This window comes from Cajanus cajan, chromosome 3, assembly GCF_000230855.2.
Source record: "Cajanus cajan strain Asha chromosome 3, NIPB_CcT2T_4, whole genome shotgun sequence".
NCBI classification, from domain to species: Eukaryota; Viridiplantae; Streptophyta; class Magnoliopsida; order Fabales; family Fabaceae; genus Cajanus; species Cajanus cajan.
The window spans coordinates 48,588,269-48,607,999 of NC_138519.1; positions in this window are offsets into that span (position 1 = coordinate 48,588,269).

Consider the following 19,731-nt stretch of genomic DNA (forward strand, 5'->3'; position numbering starts at 1 on the left):
TACCTATATGTGCTTTTTCTTTACCTTTTTGTGTTCATAATTTGCTATTAGTCCTAGCAAGTTTCTTTAGAGTTAGGTTTCTATTATGTTCTTAAGTTTTCAAATCACATTCCATTGAAAATCTTATAAAAAATTTTGTGACTCAAAATTTCAAGTGTAAACCTACTTCTAGTGCACTCTTCTTGTGGATTCAAATTTTAAAAAAAATTAGAGGCTGAAAACAGAGATAAAACAGAGCCTAAAGTGTTCAAAAGATCAAAAAGAAAAGAGTTCAAAAGGAATCCAAACCAAAAAAACCTAAAGACTAGTGCACTAGTTATTCAAGTTACTTGAAATTTGACCTAATTTTTGGCTGATTTGTATTCTCGGTTTCTATAGCTTGGAATCATTGAAAATTTTGAAACAAAAGGCAAATATACTCTCTGGACTCTTAATTTGATACTGGAAAAAGAAAGAATTAAAAAAAAAATAGAGAAAGAAAATTAAAAGGAAAAAAGCCGAGAGGTATACAAGTTGAAAAACCTACTTGATTCCTTGTTATTGTTTTGGCTACTACTTTTGCTATACTTGTCCAATTGTCTTCAATTTTTTTTTGTTTTGTTCATCTATTCTAGTACCTATCTAGGAACTCTTCTCTCTGAGTGCTATCTTTTATTTGGAGTCTTAATTTTCAGTTTTACTTGTTGAACTTCTTTGAGTCTTGTCATATACACATATTACTCTTAATTTTGGTATAAGCTTTCCAAATTGTGCTTTGTTGCTTGTCTAGTTTTCTTTCAATAATTTCCTGTGCTGGAAGTGGCCTTAAATCCTTGCTCAAGGATCAAGCATTGCTCAACAAAGAGTAGGAAAAATTTTGGACACTATAATCACCAAATTTGACCTAATTTAGTGACCAAAATCCTCCTAAATTTCCTTCACTTGAGTGACCAATCCCTTCACCTTGTGAGGTAGCCACTTTAACCTCTTTGTTGTGTTTCTTTTGCAGGTCCAGGAGCAGCATATTTGAAGGATTAGTGGCGGATTAAGACACTTAAACAAGTGTTAGAAAAGTTGAACACAAAACCGCCACTAATTGGTCACCAAAGCCGCCACTTTATTGCTTTTTAGGCTAGTTTAATTTTTGTCAATTCTCTTGTATTTTTAAACCAATTTGTAAAGCTTGGAGGGAGTATTAAGAAGCTGGTCAGGTATATCTACATCCTTGATAGACTCTCACGTGTAGTACTAGTGGAAGTGGCTTGGAAATTTCATATGTTTCAAGCTTCCACTTAGGATATCCGACTAGTTGCTTAACTTGCTTCTTTTAAGTTTTCTTGTACTTAATTGCTTTACTTTGTTGCCTATAAACGTCTAGAATTGTGTAGTCTTATTTGCTCACGCTTAGTTAAGTGTCAAAAACAAAGTTGTAAAAAAAAAAAAAAAGCATACAAAAAAATTTTTGTGAAAAGTTTTGGGGAATTGGAAATACCACAAAGGAGTTTAGTGATTTCCACTTGAAAAGGCTTGGTTATTAAGTGGCTCTTTGTAGCTCACCTCCCTTGATAGTGCAACTTGTACACTTAGACTTCCAAGTGCTATTTTCATTCCTAGAAAATACCAAAAACATTTTATAACTTTTTTTGCATAGCATACAAATTCTTTTTGCTTAACCATGAGTCATCATTCTCAAGGTAGTAGTGACTTTGATACTCCTAAAAGTTTTGAAAGAATTGTCAAGGAGGTTGAAGCACTAAAACTTTGGAAAAATGATGAGATGCTTCAAAAACAAAAAGAGAAACTTGAAAAAGAAGTACAAATCATGGCTTTGGAACAAGAAATCCACAAGATTAAGCAAAGGGAAGAAAAACTTTTAAAAAGATTAAATAAAAATAAAAGTCCAAAAGGTTCTTCTAGGAGCTCAACCAAGAGCTCCAATGATTCTCAAAGCCAAGATAATGATGGTAGTATGCATATGGATGCTTACTATCAACCAACACCTAGGAGAGTCATTAAAGAACACAAAGTGAGGGAATCAAGGGTTGATCTCCCTTACTTTCATGGAAAAGATAATGTGGACACCTACTTAGATTGGGAGATGAAAGTGGAGCAAATTTTCACTTGTCATAAAGTAGGTGAGGAAAGAAAAGTTCCTTTAGCCACCCTAGCTTTTCAAGGACAAGCCATGTATTGGTGGACATCCTTGGAAAGAGAGAGAAGACTTCATAATGATCCTCCCATCACTTATTGGAATGAGTTAAGGAGTGCTATGAGAAGAAGGCACATACCTTCTTATTATAGTAGGGAGCTTATGGATAAGCTCCAAAGACTCCAACAAAAGGGTATGAGTGTTGAGGAGTATAGGCAAAAGATGGAGTTATATCTCATGAGGGCTGGGATAAGGGAAGAAGAAAGATTGACCATTGCTAGATTTCTAAGTGGTCTTAATTTTGACATAAGAGATAGAGTTGAGTTACTCCCTTATAGGGACCTTGATGATTTGGTCCAACTTTGTATAAGGGTGGAACAACAAAATTTGAGAAAATCCTCTTTTAAAGGTAAAACTCAATCTAGCTCTTATGTTAAGAAAGACTACAAGAGGGAGGGTCACTTTGATTCCTCTAAGAAATTTGGCAAAGAAAAAGAAAAAGAAAAAGAAAATGAGAAAAATAAAAATATTGTCACTTCTAGTAGCAAAACTAGTGATATCAAATGCTTTAAGTGTCTTGGGAGAGGACACATAGCCTCTCAATGCCCAACTAAAAAGGTGATGATTTTGAAGGGGCAAGACATTTATAGTAGTGTTGATGAATCTAGTTCCACTACTTCAAGTGATAGTGAATCAAGTGAGGAAGACCATTCCATTGAAAGTGCATATCCTTGTGATGGTCAACTTCTCATGATTAGAAGGCTTCTAGGAAGCCAACCTCATGAGTCCCATCTTTCACAAAGGGAGAACATTTTTCACACAAGGTGTAAAGTTTTAAACAATGCTTGTTCTCTCATTGTAGATAGTGGGTCTTGTTGCAACTGTTGTAGCACAAGGTTGGTGGAGAAGCTTGGTCTTACTATTATTCCCCATCCGAAACCATATCAACTTCGTTGGATTAATGAAGATGGGGATATTAATGTTAATCAACAAGTGAAAGTCAAGTTCTCTATTGGTAACTATGAAGACCAAGTGGTTTGTGACATAGTTCCAATGGAAGCTTGCCATATTTTGTTGGGAAGGCCATGGCAATTTGACAAGAAAACCATGCACAATGGCCTTACCAATGAAATTACTTTCACTCATAAAGAAAAGAAATTTGTACTTCATCCTTTGTCTCCGTCACAAGTGATAGAGGATCAAGTACAAATGAAAAAGAAAAGAGAAGAAGAAAAAAAAAACTTGAATAAAAAAAAAGAAAAGAAGGAAAAGAAGCATAAGTTTTCAAAGAAGGATGAAGAGAAATCTTTTCCAAAAGAAGGAATTCAACAAGAACCTTTAAAAGAAACTTTGATTGTTGAAAAACCTTCTTACATTCTTCTTTGTAAAGGTATGCTTCAGTGTCATAATTTAAGTATTGAACTTAGTTCTTTATCTCCTCAAGTTTCTCATTTATTAAAAGAATTTGATGATATATTCCCTAGTGAAGGTCCACAAGGCCTTCCTCCTTTTAGGGGTATAGAACATCAAATTGATTTTGTGCCTGGGGTTAGTCTACCCAATAGACCAGCCTATAGGACAAATCCTCAAGAAACTAAGGAGATCGAGAATCTAGTCCATGAATTATTAAATAAGGGTTGGGTACAAAAGAGTTTGAGTCCCTGTGCTGTGCCTGTATTGTTAGTGCCCAAGAAAGATGGAAAATGGAGAATGTGTTGTGATTGTAGGGCCATTAACAATATCACAATCAAGTACAGGCACCCAATCCCTAGACTTGATGATATGCTTGATGAGTTACATGGTGCTTCCATATTTTCTAAAATTGATCTTAAAAGTGGTTATCACCAAATAAGAATTAAAAAGGGTGATGAGTGGAAAACTGCTTTTAAGACCAAATTTGGATTATATGAGTGGTTAGTTATGCCTTTTGGTTTAACTAATGCACCAAGTACATTCATGAGGCTTATGAATCATGTCTTGAGAGAATGTATAGGAAAATTTGTTGTTGTTTATTTTGATGACATATTAATCTATAGTAGGTCTCAAGATGATCATTTAGGACATCTCAGAGAAGTTATGATGATTCTTAGGGAAAACCAATTATTTGCAAATCTTGAAAAATGTACTTTTTGTGTGGATCATGTGGTTTTCCTAGGGTTCATTGTAAGCAAAAATGGGGTTCAAGTAGATCCCGAGAAAATTAAAGCCATTCAAGAGTGGCCCAAACCTAAAAATGTTAGTGAAGTTAGGAGTTTTCATGGATTAGCAAGTTTTTATAGAAGATTTGTACCTAACTTCTCTAGCATTGCTTCACCCTTGAATGAGCTTGTCAAAAAAGATATTTTATTTGAATGGACTTCAAAGCATGACCAAGCATTTCAATTACTTAAAGATCAACTTACTAATGCACCCATTTTAGCTCTCCCTAATTTTGAAAAGACTTTTGAGCTAGAATGTGATGCATCAGGAGTTGGCATAGGAGCTGTGTTATTGCAAGGAGGACACCCCATTGCATATTTTAGTGAAAAACTAAAAGGGGCCTCCCTCAATTACCCTACCTATGACAAGGAGTTGTATGCATTGGTTAGAGCTTTACAAACTTGGGAGCACTATCTTGTGTCCAAAGAGTTTGTCATCCATATTGACCATGAGTCACTTAAATATTTAAGAGGTCAAGGTAAATTAAATAAGAGACATGCCAAATGGTTAGAGTTTCTTGAAAAATTTCCATATATTATTAAATTCAAGAAAGGAAAATCCAATGTTGTAGCTGATGCTTTATCTAGGAGACATACCTTGCTTGTGTCCCTAGGAACTCAAATTCTTGGATTTGATAATATTAGGGAATTGTATGAAGAAGATCTTGAATTCAGTGCTAATTATAAAAAATGTCAACAAAAAGCTTTTGATGGTTTCTATATGGCTGAGGGGTATTTATACAAAGAAGGAAGATTGTGTATACCCCAAGGATCCATTAGGAAACTATTAATTAAAGAGAGTCATGAAGGTGGGCTTATGGGGCACTTTGGTGTTGATAAAACCCTTAGTTTGCTAAAAGAAAAATTTTATTGGCCCCATATGCGAAAAGATGTCCAAAGGCATTGTTTTAGATGTTTAGCTTGTTTACAAGCTAAGTCTAAAGTAATGCCTCATGGAACATACACACCTTTGCCTGTTGCTTCTTCTCCTTGGGTGGATATTAGCATGGATTTTGTGCTAGGTTTACCTAGAACCCAAAGGGGAATGGATTCTATTTTTGTGGTAGTGGACCGTTTTAGTAAAATGGCTCATTTTATTCCATGCCACAAAGTAGATGATGCAAGCAACATTGCAAAACTCTTCTTTAGAGATGTGGTTAAACTTCATGGGCTTCCTAAAACTATAGTTTCAGATAGAGATACAAAGTTTCTAAGCCACTTTTGGCGTGTCTTATGGTCAAGACTAGGAACTAAACTCCTCTTTTCAACTACTTGTCATCCTCAAACAGATGGCCAAACTGAGGTAGTGAATAGATCTCTGTCTACTATGCTTAGGGCAGTCCTAAAGGGTAATCACAAATCTTGGGATGAGTTTTTACCTCATATTGAATTTGCCTACAATAGGGTAGTTCATAAAACTACCAATATTTCTCCTTTTGAGGCTGTGTATGGGTTTAATCCTTTAACTCCTTTAGACTTGATACCTCTTCCTAATGTTGCACATTTCATTCATAAGGAAGGGGCTTCAAGAGCTGATTTTGTTAAGAAACTTCATGAAAGGATTAAAATTCATATTCAAAATCAAAATGAGAAATATGCAAAACAAGGAAGTAAAGGCAAGAAGTCTATGATCTTCGAGGAAGGTGATTGGGTTTGGCTTCATTTAAGAAAAGAACGTTTTCCAAATCAAAGGAAGTCTAAACTCAGTCCTAGAGGAGATGGTCCCTTTCAGGTCTTACAGCGTATCAATGATAACGCTTATAGACTTGATTTACCCTCTGATTATGGAGTCAGCACCACTTTTAATGTTAGTGATCTTAAACCTTTTGTAGGTGCTAGTGATGATGAGGAAGAGTCTTCAGATTCGAGGACGAATCCTTCTCAAGAGGGAGGGAATGATGGAAGAGCATGGGCTAAAGGCCCAACCACTAGAGCTATGGCCAGGAGGTTACTTGAAGATTTGACTGCTTCAGAGCTTAGTGGGCCCAATGGGCTTGGTGGGCCTAGGGTGCTTCTTACTTGGGCTTAATTGATTATACACCATGTTTAATTGTACTTTCTTAGTTTAGGAATCTATTTTCATGTTGGTCTTGTATTTTGACCATAGATTAGGGTTTAGGCTAGTTGGGCCTAGTTTTGGGTTTCATGGGCTTTTGGGCTTTTGGTACCCAATATTGGGCTCATTATTTTCCTTGTAATATTTCCTATTGATTGTATTCATTAGACCATTGTATTTTGGTCATTAGTTTAGGGTTTAAGGAGGTTTAATAGTTCATTTGAATTAGGACAAATTAGGTCAAATTTAGGATGAATTTAAGTTGCATTTAGGTCACACTTTTGGCACCACCTTGGTTGCACAAGTGTGACACCGAAATGCAACCCTAAATTCACTCTAAATTCAACCTAATCTTTCATTTAGCTCTACATGACCGGTCATGAGCATGTGACACAAGGTTTGAATTCAAATTTGAATTTGAATTCAAATCTTGGCGCCAACATGTGACCAATCATGTGGCGCCAAGTGTTCTCCTCAAATTCGGATGCTATATGTTTCCCTCCTCTTACCTATTGTACTCACTTTTGATCATAATTGAAATTTGTGAGCCATTGGCCGAGTTTCCTCTCTCAAAAGTCCCTTAGAGTTCATCTTCAAAACCTTAGGATTTCACCTTAGAATCCTCCTCTTTGAAGTGTGCTCTCCATTGATGCTTGAGCTTGGATGCTTCCCTCCTAGTTCTAGGTTGAGTGCATCCGTGATTTCTTAAGCTTCTAAGTGTTCTTGAGTTGAAGAATCAAGCCTCCATTGAAGAAGATCCGGCCTAAGCAAATCCGTGGAGAAAATCATCCATCACTTCTCCTAAGTTTGCTATCACTTCGAGTCTTATTTCCGACCCGGAAAATTTTAGGGGTCTACAGCTGCCCCCCCTTTACTTAGTCAAACGGCTTTTTGGTGTACCGGTTGACAAGTAAAGGAGTTGACCCAATTGTTCGGGGAATAAGCCATCCTTCCGACTTGTAGTGTCTTCCGGTGGAAAATTGTTGAGTAGCCTCTCCAGGTTGAGTATTATTCGTCGCCTCTCCAGGCTCGTGCATACCTTGGTGTTTCTGAAAACCTCGGTAGCTGAGTACCGCCTCTCCAGGCTCTGCCTCCGTGTTTCTGACGACGTTAGCAGTTGCACACCTCCGTGTTTCTGACGACGTTGGTGGCTGAGTACCGCCTCTCCAGGCTCTGCCTCTGTGTTTCTGACGACATGGGCAGTTGCATACCTCCGTTGTTTCTGACGACGGGGTAGCTGAGTACCGCCTCTCCAGGCTCTTCCTCGGTGTTTCTGACAACCTTGGCAGCTGAGTTTGCCCTCTCCAGGGTCTGCGGTTTGCCCTCCCCAGGGTTGCATACCTCCGTGTTTCTGACGACGGGGTAGCTGAGTACCGCCTCTCCAGGCTCTGTCTCAGTGTTTCTGACAACCTTGACAGCTGAGTTTGCCCTCTCCAGGGTCTGCGGTTTGCCCTCCCCAGGGTCTGCCTCCGTGTTTCTGACGACGTTGGCAGTGTGAGTTTGCCCTCTCCAGGGATTGTAGACCCCTAAAATTGTCCGGGTCGGAAATAAAACTCGAGGACCCTCAAAGATCGAAGGAAAGTCAGCCAGAAGGACTCCTAGAAGACCATAGGATGGCTATCTGTAGATTTAGAGGTCTTAGAGTAGCTTAAAATAAGGAAGTGGAGGGAATGAAGCCCAATACGGCCGTACTAAACTTAATACGGCCGTATTGAAGCTTCAATATGGCCGCAGTGAACTCAATACGGCGTATTGAAGTTTCTGAAACTTCAATACGGCCGTACTGAAATCAATACGGCCGTATTGAAGCTTCAATACAGCCGCAGTGAACTCAATACGGCCATATTGAAATTTCTGAGCTTCAATACGGCCGTATTGAACTCAATACGGCCGTATTGAAGTTCAAAAATTTCAATACGGCCGTATTGATTCTGTAGCCCGTATTGGGCCTGTTCCCTATAAATATGACGTCAATTGGACGTCATTTCACACTTTTCAACATAGTTTTAACCCTCTCCTTGAGTATTCTGGGGTTTTTGAGCAGTGTTCTGCCCTAGAAATCACTCGGAGAGTTGATCCGACGAAGTTCTTGAGCCTCGAGCCATTTTGCTTGAGGATCGAACCTAGTCGAAGGGAAATCCTCCGGATTTCCGTAGTTAAAATTTTATAGGAAGGGAGCGAGCGGGCTTGTAGAGCAAGGGAACGCCAAAAAGCTTCCCAGTTTTATGAAATATATAAAAGCACGCTTCAAAGGTTTCTTCTTAAATCCTTCCTTTTACTGCTTTCTGTATGCATATTTAAACTGTCATCATGTAGATAGTTAATTCATAATCGTTTAGAATAAATAGGGGTAATTTAGTAATCTTGTACTATTATTTTTAGAAATAATCTGTCATAGGGAACCCGAAAGGGGCGTTGTGGGGTGCTAACACCTTCCCCACGCGTAACCGACTCCCTTACCCAACTCTGGTTGTAATGGCCGAAGTTGATTTATAAAATCAATTGCCTTATCCCTTTTTCCAATGTTTTGAGTAAAACATTGGTGGCGACTCCATGAACCCTTTTACTACGAAAACCACTAATCCATGGAGGGTCCCGCTTGGGATTAACATGGATTGGTGAGACTTTTAATAAATAAATTGGATAAGATCGACAAGGTCTCAGTTTGAGAATAAGTCGTTCTAATAATCCAATACATTTTCAAAACTAAAATAAAAGCGAGCTCGACCGTCTTCGCGACCGCCGAGGCCCGTTTGGGCCGGTGGCGACAGATGGCGACTCCACTGGGGAAGCTTCGAGAGTCAGTCCCATTTAGTGACAGATTATTTTTAACAAATAATAGTTAAAATTACTTTATTACCCCTTGTTTGTACGATAATATGTTTTATTGGCTTTAATAACTGTTGTATGTTTAAATTCCGCAATTGTTTGAAATACAAACTGCACACAAACCTTTGCACACAACAGTTCCCTCTATACCCGGGGGCATGAGTGATTAACCATAGGGAGTGGATGTTAGTACGGCCGGTTGTCGAATGGGTCTATAGGTGCCCGTAGACCGTTGTCGGAAAAGCATCACTCAAGGTGATAACCATGAACTTGAGTCCGACGGTGCGTTGGAGCTTTCCATCGACCTACGATGAGAGGAATTGGGTCCCTATAATGGGGGCACCTTGGGGGCCTTGGACTGGTGAGAACAGTTAGAACCTACCTTGAATATGCACCACTTCTGCAGGATACCCCTACCTCGTGATTCGCTCGTGACTGTTCGTGGATGAGTGAATTGTTTGTGTAAATGCTTATGTGCAATTTTTTGTGCATTAATAAATAACCTCGTGATAAGGTCTAAAGAATAATCCCCATGCATGAAAAAACCATGACATGAGAGGAAAGACCATGTGTGAAAATATAATAAAAGTGAGGAGCATGTGCATCATTACCAATAAAGATATCATGCATCCTCATAAACCATGCATTCTAGGTTCACCAATACCTCTTGACATGAGTAAAAGAGACCCATAATTATCGAGATTCTCCGTTGAGGAGAGATCATAAGTCAAGGAGGGTAGTAACACTCTGTTTTAAAAAGGCAGCGCCTTAAAAATGGAGGGTTATCAAGCTCATGTCAAGAGCGTATTCATGAATAAACTAATTAGATTAAAAAATTCATTTTAGAAAGTGGCTGGTCATCTCTCTGTCCTCACACGCGCGCAGAAAATCAAGAAGATGGAAGCGCTGGAGGACCAAAATAAGAAGCTTACAGCCGAGCTCTCACAGCTCAAAGAACAAATGGCGCAAATGATGGAACTCATGCGTCACCATAATGTACATGGGTCTCACCACAGTGACCATGAGTCCCATCATCATGAGGAGGAGGAACATGAGGAAGAACCTCCACGAGCTGTACCCCTTGGGGCGGGGATCATGATTAAAGAGCCCGAGGTTTCAAAGGAACAATTCCATGCTCTTGAGGATCGGCTAAGGGTTATGGAGGGGCATGATTTTGACATCAAAGATGCCGCCGACATGTGTTTAGTGAGGGACATCCAATTCCCTCCTAAATTTAAAGTGCCAGATTTCCCAAAGTACGTGGGATCGACTTGCCCTAAGAGTCATCTCACCATGTACTGCCGAAAGATGGCTGCATATGCCACAAACGAAAAGCTCTTGATCCATTGCTTCCAAGAGAGCTTAGCCGATACTGCGCTCAATTGGTATATGCAGCTAGATGGAAATCTAGTACATACATGGAGGCAGTTGGCCGACGCCTTTCTCAAGCGCTGTAAATACAACATCGACCTAACACCCGATAGGTCAGATCTTCAAGCCTTGAGTAAAAAAAATGATGAATCTTTCAAGGCGTACGCCCAACGATGGAGGGAGTTGGCGGCACAGATAGAGCCCCCGCTGTCAGATAAGGAGACGGTGTCCTTATTCATCAACTCGTTGACTGGTCCCTATTACGATAAAATGATAGGGAACACAACGACACTCTTCTCGGACATCATCACCATTGGGGAGAGAGTGGAACAAGGACTTAAAAGTGGGAAGCTAGCAAAGCCCTCCCAATCATTCGAAGCTAAGAAGACCTTCGGGAAGAAGAAGGAGGAAGGAGTCAACGCCATAACCATTTCTTCATCTTCTTCCACTTCGAAGTCAGGAAGATCGCAATTCACCCCTGTGAAGAAGTTTGATAAACTTCCGACCACTTATAGCGATCTCCTGCCGAAGCTAGTAGAAGCCAAACTTCTAGCTCATGTTCCACCAAGGAAGATCGACCCACCTTACCCCGATTGGTACAAGCCACAAGACAAATGTTTATACCATTCGGGGGCACCAGGGCATTCAACAGAGAGATGCCTAGCTCTCAAATACAAGGTCCAAAACCTTATTGATGCCGGGTGGGTCACCTTCGATTCGACAGCGCCCGACGTGAGCAAGAATCCTCTGCCAAAGCAGGAGTAGAGAGAAGAACAAGCCACGATAGGGCCCCTTCATATTTCTCTTTTAGGGACTCATGATCAGTACCCGAGATCATGAGAACCTTTTCATGTAAATAAGGGTTTTTGTATAGTTTTAATACATATCAATAAAGAGGCATTTTTCACATTATTCTCTTTTTTGTTCTTTTCTCTCTTTCCTCATTAACATTAATAATTCTAAACCTAAACAGAACCAATAAAATAATTATGTCTGTAATTGTTCGCTCTGACCGGGATCCGAAGGTGAAAGGTTTGAGTTGGACAGTGATGAGGAAACCATTTCTTCGGATCTGCAAAGATTGCTAGATCAAGAAGCTCGTCAAGAGAAATTGGAGACTATAAATTTGGGGCATGGCCGAGAGATAAAAGAGGTCAACATTAGGACCCATACCAGTGATGAAATAAGGACACATGTTTCCGCTATGATTATAATAAAATCATTCTTCATTGCTTCTTTTCTTGCTTATAATAAAATTCTAAACCACATTATCTTTAACCCTGTTTGAATAAACATGAATGAGGTTAAAATCATCTTAATAATAATAAACCCACATCATTTTTATGTGGAGGTGTGTGTGACAACTTGGAGCACCTTCCCTTGGCCTCGACAAGTGCCATCATGGGTAAAAAGAAATCTTTCAAAATAAAAGAAGCTCGGCAGGAAACCCAAAAAGGGGACTGCGCAAAAATAAGAGCAAGAGACCCGCTAGGAATCCCACGAAAGGGTGACCTAGGCAAAAGTTAGGGTTACAAAAATAAACAAAAACAAAGGTCCGCTAAAACGCCACAAAAGGGTGTTTTAGGCAAAAATAAGGACAATCAAAAAACAAAATAAATCCATGATGGTACCATGAACCGAATTCAAAAAGAAAGGTTCAAGGGAAGCTATCCAAGTTGTCAAATCACAACACGACTTTTTAACTTCATAAGTGTTTAATCAAACAAGCCTAAACACATAAGCCTACCTTGGCCATCCATTCTTACAAAAACCATTTTTGAAAAATAATCCCCTCTAAAACACAAACTTTTGAAAAATATACCCTTTCCTTCTTTTCTCTCTTGTCCCAACGATTTTAGAATAATCTAGTGGAAGCATGGAGAAATAAATCATCACTGATAATGGATCTAATCTGAACAACAAAATGGTGGAAGAACTGTGCCAAGAATTCAAGATCCAACACCACAACTCTTCCCCGTATCGGCCAAAGATGAATGGGGCAGTCGAGGCAACCAATAAGAACATCAAAAAATAGTGCAAAAGATGGTTGTCTCATTTAAAGACTGACGCGAAATGTTACCCTTCGCTCCTCATGGCTATAGGACTTCAGTACGTCCATTTACAGGAGCTACTCCATTCTCACTCGTTTATGGGGTGGAGGCAGTTCTACCCATCGAAGTCGAGATACTCTATCTAAGGGTAATCATGGAAACAAAACTTTCCGAGGCAGAATGGGTTCAAAGCCAATATGACCAGTTGAATCCTATCAAAAAGAAACGGCTGAACGCCATATGCCATGGTCAAGCCTATCAGAGGAAGATCAAAAAGGCTTTTGACAAGAAAGTCCACCCTCGAGTCTACCATGAGGGAGAGTTGGTAATGAAGAAATTACTACCAACTCAAAAAGGGCAAAATCAGAAAGTGTGCCCCAAATCACGGAGGACCATACGTGGTAAAACGAGTCTTCTCAGGAGAAGCATTGATTCTCACAAACATGGACGGAGAAGAACTTCGATACCCAGTCAACATTGACGTGGTAAAGAAGTACTATGCTTGAAGACGTTGCTTGCATAGGCCTGCTAGGATGAAAACCCAAAAAAGGCGTCCTAGGCAAAAGTTAGGGCAAAATAAAAAGCCCGCCAGTACAAGGGTACTAGGCAAAACAACGGCAAAATTATCCCCGCTAGGATACGTCCTAGGCAAAAGTTAGGGGCAAAAGAATAAGATGTAAAAGCAAAGCAAGCAACGATCGCTTGAATCGAAAACCGAAAGGCGGTTCAAGTGATTATCTTCTAGAAGCAAGCGTCTTGCAGCATCTACATTCCTGGCTCAGGCTGAAGCAATTAGGGGAACGTAAAGAGCAACAATTACAGATATAATTGTTAAGCCCAATGTATATAGCCTACCCTGGCCAGCCATTCTTCAGAAATTTCCTTCTGTATATCTTTCTGTAAAAAAAAAAAAAAAAAAAAAAAAAAAAAAAAAAAAACTTGTGAATATCAAATAAAATATCCATTTGTTTCTTTTCTCTCTTGACCATGTGATTATGCCTCTAAATTGATGTTTCAAAAATTGTACGAAACTCTTTTAATAATCGGTCAAATAAAGAAAATTGGAGGGGTTCCTATAAAATCCATAATCTCCTGCATAAAGGCTCACAAAAATACTCCCTCGCGTCAATGACAGAAAGTCCTCCAAGAAGAAGAGGATAGGGAGAGCCACTCACTTTTCTAAATAAATGAACAAAAATAAAAAAATTGTATTGCGTTTGTGCATCACACACACATTAGTTGCACATTCAAAGACCTTATCATGAGGCAACCGCATAAAATAGAAAAATAGAAAATTGCTTGTGTATGACAGCAGCAAACAAAATGCAAAGATTCAGAAAATCAACAGCATCATACAGAATAACTGAGCCTGGAGAGGCTTGCCGAAAGAATACTCTCAGAATAACTGAGCCTGGAGAGGCTTGCCGAAAGAATACTCTCAGAATAACTGAGCCTGGAGAGGCTCGCCGAAATAATACTCTCTCAGAATAACTGAGACATTTCTACACAGAAAAAGCCAAAATCGAAAAAAGGGCAAAATACAGAAAATCCAACAAATCATACAGAATAACTGAGCCTGGAGAGGCTTGCCGAAAAAATACTCGTACAGAATAATTGAGCCTGGAGAGGCTCGCCGAAATAATACTCTCTCAAAATAACTGAGCCTGGAGAGGCTTGCCGAAATAATACTCTCTCAAAATAATTGAGCCTGGAGAGGCTTGCCGAAATAATACTCCCGCAAAATAATTGAGCCTGGAGAGGCTCGCCGAAATAATACTCTTTCATCATAACTAAAGCCTGGAGAGGCTTGCAGAAATAATACTCTCTCAGAATAAATGAGCCTGGAGAGGCTCGCAGAAATAATACTCCCCAGAGAAACCTCAACTCAAGCTCACGGAACGAATCCCCAGCGAGAGCTATCAAAGCAAAATCGACGCAATCCCCAATGGAAGTGCGATCATCCAAACAGTATATACAAGTCAAAGGACTTAACACTTCCTCAGTGGAAGATAGCTCTCCGACTCAAAGCGCTGAGTGAGGCTAAGCCTGCAGAGGCTTCCTAAATAATACTCTGGGATACATAAGATCCCTCATTCGCCTACTCAGAGGCATCCCTGCAAAAGGAGAAAAATCAAAAAAATATATAAATATTCCCCAAGCGGAATCCGGCACTCAGCCGAACACTGAACCCCAATTCCTCAGTCGCCTACATAAGAGGCACTCCTTCAAAAGGAAAAATCATAAAAAGATCAATAATCATTCCCCAAGTGGAATCCGGCTCTCAGCCTATCATTGAACATCAAGATGATCTGCCTAACAGAAGAGGCCAATCACAAACCAATGACAAAATCCCCTGGCGGATAACAGCCTACACAGAGGCAACAAAATCCAAAAAATTAAAAAGAGTTACCCGAATAAGGATAACCGGGATACTCCACCATCGTCGAAAGGACGTCAGCCAATCATAAGGCACCGCTCATCTTTCTGGATCAAAAGCAAATGAAAAAGAAAAGAAACAAAGAAAAGAAAGAAGGAAAGAATGTGGATAAAGGGGACTCCACTAAGACCTTTATGACAAAAGAGAGTTATTTTATGACCAAACAAGACTTGAAAAGAACTCTCTTTATTCACAAAAGTCTTGACTCTTATCCTAATGCTGCCACTTATCTTAAAGTTGAGAATGAGGAACAAAATGAATTTCAAGTAAAGAATTCTTCTCAACTTCGAGATATAGTGAAGAAGGAGTGGACTATACCTAGTGTTACTCCTTATACTACTTCCTTGAAGGTGCACAAGGAAGGAAGTATTTCTTTAGATTTCATAAAGCACCCAATTTTTGGATTACATTGTTTAGTAGATATAACTTGTAATAATCTATATTCTATGTATGATCTTATGGGAAGTTCTTATTTTTTTGAACTTAATATGTTTCCTTCCCTACAAGACAAAAATAGATTATATGACTATGAGTATCTAATAAACAATCAAATCCAAAATTGTTTAGGACGTTTTTTAGTAGTATTTTCTTTATATTTTAGGAAAAGCCTAGGATACCATTTAGGGTACTTTAGGCAAGATATTGTAGTGTTTAAAAATCAGTCTTTTCATTGTCTTAGTCATAGTGTTCTTACATTTTTAGGTTTTACTTCTAGGTTATGCTTAGAAGAGGAGCCTATTTCTAGAGAGTCTAATATTTTATCTTTCTTTGTTAGGTTAGATACTAGGACTCCTCTTAGGATCCATGATCTTTTATCTTATCATGTTACTTCTTATTCCTTGCATGTTTTGTATGTAGGTGTTAATTTTTCTTCTTCCATTCATCCTCGAGATTTGAGGACAAATCCTTTTCAAGAGGGAGGGGATGATGGAATCATGCTTTGGAGTGCAAGAGGTGACATACTCAAAGAACCAAGAGGAGTTGGCTAGACATGAAGGTTTGGGCCAGTCAGGGCCCAATGGGCCTGATGGGCCTGGGAAGGCCCAAGTTGAACTTTTCATGGGCCATATTTTGTTATAGCTATTTTCATATGTTTTGTATACATCATGTTAGTATAGGTATCATATATTTTGGTCTTGTATTTTGGACCACATAGAGTAGCATTTTAGGTTTTAGGCTAGTTGGGCCTAGTTTTGGGCTTCATGGGCCTTTGGGCTTTTGGTACCCAATATTGGGCTCATTTTCATTCTTGTAATTTTTCCTTTCCATTGTAATTGTTTGGCCAATGTAATTAGGTCATTAGAATAGGAAAATACAAGGAATACTAAAGTATGCTAATTAGGTTAAATTAGGTTTAATTTGGAAGTCATTTAAGTTACATTTGAGTCACATGTTTAGCACCATGGGTGGCTGAACATGTGCCACTCAAATTAACCCTAAATGACTCTCAAATCACACCTAAATGCACCTTGGTACCTAAATTTTCGGACTTACACATGTGCACCAAAGTTTGAATTCAAAATTCAAATTTGAATTCAAACTTTAGGCGCCATTTTGTGAGGCTTTAGTTTAGGCACCTATGGGTCACAATTCCGTGCATACTTAAGCCATTCTTTCACCTTTTGTATTCACTTTGAACCTTGTATGAAATTTGAGAGCCAAGAGCCGAATTTCCTTTTCAAAGTCTTCTTGAGAATTCACCTCAAAAACCTAGGAAGTTTATCTTCTTCCTTCTCTTTGAAGTGAGTCTTCCATTGATCTTTGAGCTTGGATGCTTCCATCCAAGTCTAGACCTCATTCCACTCGTGTTTCTTCATCATTCCAGAGTTCTCCATCTTCGGATTCAAGCTCCTTGAAGAAGATCCAAGCCTAGGTGAAGAATAGGAGAAGAACAACATTCACTCCTCCTATCTTTTCCATCACTTAAGAACCATGGTAAGGTAAGCTTAACCTACTAAGGTTTAGAAGCTTGCAAGGCAAGCTTCAAACCTTGAAGAGGAGACAAGTAATTTCGGCCATGAACAAAGGAAGAAGGCTAGGCGGCCTTGGGTCCAATTTGCTCCATGAATTAATTCAAAAATCCTTGATTTGGTTTAGTTAGGTTCATCATATGATGATGAGACCTAGCTAAATCAAATCTATGAAAAATTAGGAGCAAAATGAATCCAATATGCAAAATTTTGCCTAGGCCCAGTTCTGGCCCAATTACTAGTCACACCCTCAAGCATTGCTAAATGCCACCCCTTTTTCTCTACTGAAAAAATGCAAAATGAATGTATCAACTAGGGAGGTTAAATGGAGTTAAACTCTCCAAGTAACCTACCTTAAAAACAATATACAAACACTAGAAAAAGCAAGTAAAGTGCCTCACAAATACAAAGGCAAAAAATAACTTATACAAGAGACTATGTAAAAACTATACAATATATACAAGTAGAACTAGGCCTTCTCTTCATGATAGAGCATTCCAAGTGAAGAATACCTTGGGCTTAACCAGTCCACTAGTTTTCACAAGGTCCAACTCTTCTTGGATTCTTCTAGCCATAGCTCTAGTGACTGGGCCCTTGGCCCATGGTCTATCATCCCCTCCTTCTTGAGAAGAATTTGTCCTCAAATCTGTAGGTTCATCTTCCTCATCAAAACCTGCAAAGGGAATAAGATCACTCACAGTAAAAGTGTTGCATACTCCATAATCACTGGGAAGATCTAACCTGTAGGCATTATCATTGATTCTTTGGAGGACTTGGAAGGGACCATCTCCTCTTGGGTTGAGTTTAGACTTCCTTTGAGAAGGAAACCATTCCTTTCTCAAATGAAGCCAAACCCAACCCCTTTCCTAAAAAATGAGGTTTTTCTTTCCTTTGCTTCTATCCAAAGCAGTTCTCTCATTTTGTTGTTGTATATGAGTTTTAACCTTCTCATGCAGTTTCTTAACAAATTCAGCCCTAGATACCCCTTCTTTATGAAAATAATGAGAAGAATCTGGTAGGGGTATTAGGTCTAAAGGAGTAAGAGGGTTAAAACCATGCACAACCTCAAAAGATGAGATTTTGGTAGTCTTATGGACTACCCTGTTATAAGCAAATTCAATATGTGCAAGTACTCATCCCAAGACTTATGGTTACCCTTAAGGACTGCCCTTAACATTGTAGATAGGGATTTATTAACTACTTTTGTTTGCCCATCATTTTGTGGGTGACAAGTGTAGACACCCAATTTCGTCCGAGGGGCTTACAAACAAGGAAATGGACCTCTATTTTTGAAGGGAAGGAGCTCCCGAAGCATGCAAACAAAAGGATAGGACATCAGAGGGCCCAAAAGCCCAAATCAACTTTTTAGTGGCCCGGAACGGGCCGTTCCAGAATTAGAACAGGTCGTTCCCAAGTTCGGAATGGGCCGTTCTAGATTTGGAACAGGCCGTTCCAAGTTTTTTAAAAAGGGCAAAAAAACCTAAATTGGAACGGGTCGTTCCAAAATCGGAACGGACCGTTCCAAACCTAAAAAAAGGTGTTAAAATCCTTAAACCGGAACGGGCCGTTCCTAAATTCGAACGGGTCGTTCTAGTATATTAAAAGGTGCCCAAAATTTGTACTCAGAACGGGCCGTTATCATTTCAGAACGGGTCATTCTGGTTCCCCGGAACGGGCCGTTCCGATTTTGGAACGAGCCGTTCTGGACCCTTTCTGAAGTCTATAAATAGACTGCTTGGGCTCATTTTTCAGGGACCCAAAAATTTCTTCCAGCACTCCTTAGAGCTCGAAATTTCTCTCTTTTTCTCTCTCTCTCTCCTATTGTATTTCTTGAGTATTGTGAGGCATTTGTGTAGTGTGAAAGGTTGCCACAAAGCACTTACAATTTTCATATTGGAAGATCTAACAAAGCTTGCTACGAGGTATTTTAATCAATCTTTTTCTCTCTCTTTTATATCTTATCTTTTATAAATATTGTTATAATAAAAGCAATCATGTAGATATTTTAGGATCAATTGTATAATTTAAATTTTAAACATGTAAATAATTATTAATAAAAGGGGATTTAATATTTATATTATTATTATTTATAACGCTAACTTCATCATAGGGTACCGATTAAAGGCGTTGTAGGGGTGCTTAATATCTTCCCTACACGTAACCGACCCCCGAACCCAATTCTGGTTATCAAGTCCATTATTGAACTTTTAAAAACCTTTTCTTTTTCCAATATTTTGAGTAAAACATTGGTGGCGACTCCAATAACCTATTTCAAAACCATTAATTAAGGATTAGTCTGGTGTCCGGGCATTCCTTGATTAATGAGACTTTTAAAGGGATGTCTAAACCATTAGTCGCAAGATTGAAAATTTTCGGGTTGCGACAGATGGCGACTCCACTGGGGACGTTTAAAGAGGGTCAGGCCCATTTAATTGATGAAGTTAATAAAATAAAAATAATAATTTAAATATTTCTCCCCTTTACTTTATTTGTTTTATTCCTTTGGCTTTAATATTTGTTTGTTTGTTTGTTTAAATTCTATACCTTTTTGAATAAAATTGTACACAATCCTTTGCACACAATAGTTCCCCCTACACCTGGGGGCATGAGGGTAATAAACATAGGGAGTGGTTGACGTACGACCGACCCAAGTTTGGCCTTGGAGCCTGCGAGCCTTGTCGGAAATCACAC